Consider the following 6153-nt stretch of genomic DNA (forward strand, 5'->3'; position numbering starts at 1 on the left):
GCGTCCCGGCAATAGACCCGGTTGTCTCCGGTAGTGTCCCGGTGAAAGCCGGCAGCGTCCCGGCAGAGCCCCGGTCCGTAACACCGCCGGCACTCACCGTGTCTATACCGGCATCAGACCCCGGCAGAGCTACTGCAAAGCCCCGGTTTCAGCCCTGTCGTCGCCGGTTATGCCCCGGCGGAGCCCCGGTGACTGCCGGTTGCATTCCGGCAGAGCGCCGGTTTTCTTATGTACCGTAGCCGGACTCTAACGGCATTCATTAAAATGAAAGAAAAGAAAAATGTATGAGAAAGTTTACGCTTTCTGCGCAGATTGAGGGTGTTGACATGTTGATTTTCTCTTCGTTCTTTGCATATTTCTAAGTATTGTGGTATTCTGCATTGATCATTAAAGTAAAAATACAATTCACCTTACACAAATTTTGTTGTTGACATTTTCAGTTTTGAACCTCCCACATTTTTTTTCTCCATTTTTTGTGAACCATTTATTTACAAAATTCACTCTCATTCATCCAAATGTTGAACAGACAACACTTTTTTAGTATGTATTAATAGATAAATGCATAATATATACTACTATGATAGTTTATAACATGTGACAAAAAGAATAAAGAAACAAGGGCTGTTTGTAAAACATGTATGCCCCCCCATATGGGCTGTCAGTTGTAGTGGCAGCCATTGGGTGAATACGTTTTTTGTCACTGTGACCTTGACCTTTAACCTAGTGACCTGAAAATTAAATGGAGTCATCTGCCAGTCATGATCAATGTCCCTATGAAGTTTCATGATTCTAGGCGTAAGCATTCTTCAGTTATCATCCGGAAACCATTTTACTATTTCGAGTCACTGTGACCTTGACCTTTGACCTAGTGACCTGAAAAAAAAGGGTCATCTGCCAGTCATTATCAGTGTACCAATGACGTTCCATGATTCTAGGCCTAAGCATTCTTGAGTTATCATCTGGAAACCATTTTACTGTTTCGAGTCACTGTGACCTTGACCTTTGACCTAGTGACCAGAAAATCAATAGGAATCCTCAGCCAGTCATGATCAATGTTCCTATGAAGTTTCATGATCCTAGGCGTAAGCATTCTTGAGTTATCATCCGGAAACAATTTTACTGTTTTGAGTCACTGTGACCTTGACCTTTGACCTAGTGACCTGAAAATCAATAGCGGTCATCTGCCAGTCATGATCAATGTACCTATGAAGTTTCGTGATCCTAAGCGTAAGCATTAGTGAGCTATCATTCTGAAACCATTTTACTGTTTCGAGTCACTGTGACCTTGACCTTCGACCTAGTAACCTGAAGATAAATGTTCCTATGAAGTTTCATGATCCTATGCCTTAGCCTTCTTGAGTTATCATCCGGAAACCATTTGACTATTTCGAGTCACGGTGACCTTGACCTTTGACCTAGTGACATGAAAATCAATATGGGTCATCTACCAGTCATGATCAATGTACCTATGAAGTTTCATGATCCTACGTCTAAGCGTTCTTGAGTTATCATCCGGAAACTATCTGGTGGACGGATCGACCGACGGACCGACCGACATGTGCAAAACAATATACCCCCTCTTCTTCGAAAGGGGGGCATAAAAATTAACAAACAAGTGATGTCATCATCCTTCGAAAATGAGAAAAATTGCAATCTCTTGTCACGAGTCTTTTTAAAAATAAATTGTCAAACAAGAGCTGTTACCATAGGATGACATATGCCCCCTATAAACGCTTTGATAGAAGTTATAGCATTTTTCGAAACCTAAACGCAGATTTCGAAACCTTAACGCGGACCCTAAGTTCAAGGTCAAGGTCACAGGCGTCAACCTTTTTGTGCGTATATGGAAAGGCCTTGTCCATATACACATGCATACCAAATATAAAGGCTTTATCTCAAGGGACATAGAAGTTATGAGCATTTTTCGAAACCTAAACGCAAAGTGTGACGGAAAGAAGGACAGACGGACAGTCCGATCACTATATGCCCCCTTTTCTTCGAAAGGAGGCATAAAACACATGGCAAAAGGAAATTACAATCTTCGAACATAGAAATCATCTAAAATGTATGCTTGAATGAAAAAAAAAGAAAACAAGAGCTGTCAGAGGACAGCGCGCTCGACTATTCGAGTGCTTGACAGTACAACATAAGCCATCATGGGGATATTGTTCAGATTATTCAATAATGTCAAGGTAATAGTTCAGGTATATTTTAAACAATCTATTGAACATTTGTAAAGACATAAAACAAACTAATAAGATTTTTTAAAGTTTGATAGCAATAGCTTGGGTGGGATGTTTGGATGGTCCTTCAAAAATAAAGTAAACAATATTTTTTTAACCATGTTTCAAAGAAAAAAATATTTTTTTTGGTTGGATAGGGGGGGGGGGGGGGGTTGAGCAGGGGTATAATGTGGGGTGTGGACATTTATTAGACAATCTTTCAAAAATATAGAAGAAAAAAAATGTTGGGGGGTGCAGGGACTCTGGGTTGAGGCGTGGGGTATTGTTTTGTTTGAGTGTAGTCCATTGCGGTATTCAGGTAAGTGTTGTATTGTCAAATTATGAATACAATCGTATCATACATAAAGAAGTTATGGCAATTTAACTAAAATTTATTCTTGTGACCTTGAGAGTCAAGGTCATTCAAAGGTCAAGGTACATTTTAACTTGCCAGGTACAGTACCCTCATGGTAGTAAGAAAAAATTTGAAGTTTGAAAGCAATAGCTTTGATACTTTAGAAGTCAAGTGGATCTAAACACAAAACTTAAGCAAATATTCAGTTACTAAGACAAAATGCTAATACAGTTGTCTGCTCTTTTTTTATAGCTTGGGGTCATGTTGGTTAAAAAGTTTGAAAAATATGAAAGCAATATGTCAAGGGATATTGAAAATATTTGAGGTGGTACGCACACTTTGACATAGATTTATTAATAATATGCATATTCTAAATGAAAAAAGGGCCATAATTTTTACAAAATGCTTGATACAGTTGTCTGCTCGTGTTTATAGATTTGGGTCATGTTGGTAAAGAAGGTTGCAAAATATGAAAGCAATAGATCAAGGGACATTAAAAATATTTGAGTTGGTACGCAAACTTTCACATAGATTGTTCAATAATATGCATATTCTAAGTGAAAAAAAGGCCATAATTCTTACAAAATGCTTGTTACAGTTGTCTGCTCTTGTTTAAAGGTTGGGGTTATGTTGGAAAAGAAGTATGCAAAGTATTAAAGCAATATGTCAAGGGACATATTTGGGGTGTTACGCAAACTAGAACATTAATAATATGCATATTCTAAGTGAAAAAAGGCCATAATTCATACAAATTGCTTGATATAGTTGTCTGCTTTTGTTCAAAGGTTGGGGTCATGTTGGTAAAGAAGTATGCTAAATATTTAAGCAATATGTCAAGGCACATAGGAAATATTTGGGGTAGTACGCAAACTTTAAAATTTGCACTCTCACGCTCACGCCGACGCCTGGGTGAGTTGGATAGCTCCACTATATATATTTCATATATAATAGGCTTTATAATAATAAGCTAAAAATGGGGGTCACCAGTGAAAACGAAAAGTTCCCGCTTTACAATCAAGGTTACCCCCCTTTTCCAGAGACGCCATACTGAATTTGAGATTTTTATATGATAGCATAAAGATGAGCTAAATGTTCAAAAATTATTATAAATAGATAAAAAAAGAGGAAAAGCCTATAATGAACTCATAAACATATAAACATACATACATCTCATATATCATGTGTGAGATGGAACCTACTCAGTGCAGTAAGATTTGCTAACCTAGTTTGAAATTGCACGTGAAATGCGTTTTTCTATAAATAAGACTTGAAAATGTTACAGGAAAATAAGAACATTAATAATTAAGTAACAAGGCATATTTAATCAAACACGTTTAAAGGAAAATAGATTTATCAATGTATCAATGACTAGTGATACTAGTGATATAAAACATTAAACTTATTATGACGAACAAAACAAATACATGATTGTCATGGTAGTTCTTTGAAGAACTTCGACAGGTTGGAATAAGTGTCTCCAAAAGACGCTTGGCATTGGTGACCCTGGGCTGACCGTCAGAGTTATTCATAATAAAAATGTTCTTGAGACCATCGCGTTCAAAGTTCATTTTAAGATGCATAGGGTTGAGTCCATAGACAGCTATAATATTTATGTTGTTGCAGCATTGAACACATGACTGTAAACAAGAACACTCAGTGACTGCAAGTTCCTAGCGTTTTTTACGGGTTGAATTTGAGTCCATAATCTGTCTGGTCTCATTTTCCTCCTGCATAATAAATCAGCATACAATGTTATTGTATCACTGAAAAGATACCACCATTATTTCTTTGAAGTTGATATTTGACTAGTATTGATATATAGTTATATTCAGGCAGGTTTATAAGAACTTCAATAAGTTTCAGTCGAACAAAATTATGCATAATTGCAATTTGTGTATGACTAATTTTAACCATTTTTATTTATGAAAATAAAAATATTTGGTCTTTTCTTATTTATTTGGCTTCAATAAGCCTTCTCAAAGTTGTTTCTATAAATTGACAACATTTTCTTCATGTTTTTAAAAAAAACACAATCATACACAGATGTCAAATACACAAGCACTTGTATAAGAGTAAGAACTGACATTAGTGTTTCATGAGAAGTGTGACTTAATACATTATGATATGCGTCATCGTTTTTATTTATTCAGACATCCGCGACATAGCGTGTCATTACTAGTATTTTATATGATACACCCTTTTAAACTGGATTAATAAGTAAGTGTAAACACCACATATATACTTTCTTCACCCAACTGTTAATACCAAGTACATATATGATCCCTACTGGATATGAAACTTACTATTAACGTTACATTTTATTTATTACTTAAACCATTGGTTCTACATTAACAATCACATAAATCAGTGAAATACCTACTTCGTTTCCATCTTATAAGCCTATCTGCTTTAAAGGAGATAGTTGAAACTTGATGAATGTACGTCCTTCCCGCATTTATTTCCATTTTGTTTAAGTTCAATTGATCATTGGAACATTCAGTGTTGACAAAAAGTAATTAATCGTTCCTGGACCACCAATGTTGTTGATCATTGCTGAAAAGATAATAAATATGCAGCATTTTAATTTGAATAACCATAATACATAATTTAGGTGATCACACAAGTAGCCGTCATTGGCATATCATTTTCAGAATAGTAATTTTAGTATTTGGGACATCATATACTTTTTTGTTGCTTGTTTGAGGAAAACATCATTACCTGGTCATAAAATTCAAATATGCTATCCTTGATTTCCATGCATTAGCAACACAACTTTTTCCTTACATGGCATATTTTCTTTTTCAAAATGAAAGCAAATATGAGCCTGACTATGTGGTAAAAATCACTGACAGGGTGCACTTTTCATACAAAATCTACTTTACTCCAATTATGAATAATGAAACTGTTATACTTGGAAAAAAAATGCATAATGCACAATCCATGTACCTTCCTGTTCCGAGCTTTGTGTTGATAGCAAAACAAGGCATTCCTTTCTTGAAAAGTTGAAGACTCTTTTTTACGTGATGGGTTTTGCCGTACGATAACCCGTTCACATGGCTACAGTCATCACACAAGCATAAATCCACTTTATCCCCTTTTACTGCTCACCAACAATATTACATTTTGTAAGTGACACGGGTTCTAAATGTAATTCTTCACAGTGGTCAAAATTTTCAAGCGTTTGACATTCGTATTTCCAGGAATCGTTTTCCTCATAAATATCAACACTGGCATGTATTAGTTGACGTTTATCATTAACTCCAGTCACATTAATGTGAACAATAATAACACTTTTTTTAATCTTTCTCTTTCAATATAGCAAATTGCTTTTACTTTAAACGACCCAATCTTTCAGGTACAATTTCGGCCATATTTGTTGTCATTGTATTTAGCGGTTCCTACATTTAGTATTTCATAGTGTATTTTTAGAATATTCGTAGTTTTCCGCACATTCCCGGATAACGTTCGGAGTGACGGATATGTACGAAAGAAGGCGATATTGCACGAAGTTCATTAGAGTGCTAATACCTTAAAAAAATGTATCAGAAAAATTCTTCTAACTGTCTCCGTAGACAC

General features: G+C 35.8%; 1 long non-coding RNA gene across 1 annotated transcript; it reads right to left on the reverse strand.

The window, feature by feature from the left end:
* Window positions 1–531: 531 nt before the first annotated feature.
* On the reverse strand, window positions 532–5949 carry LOC127876927 (uncharacterized). The gene is made up of 3 exons (XR_008048153.1): window positions 5524–5949; window positions 4958–5130; window positions 532–4304 (listed from the first exon to the last, which is right to left on the reverse strand). It is a non-coding gene; the product is annotated as an uncharacterized LOC127876927 (long non-coding RNA).
* Window positions 5950–6153: the final 204 nt, after the last annotated feature.

This window comes from Dreissena polymorpha, chromosome 4 (assembly GCF_020536995.1).
Source record: "Dreissena polymorpha isolate Duluth1 chromosome 4, UMN_Dpol_1.0, whole genome shotgun sequence".
Taxonomy (NCBI): domain Eukaryota; kingdom Metazoa; phylum Mollusca; class Bivalvia; order Myida; family Dreissenidae; genus Dreissena; species Dreissena polymorpha.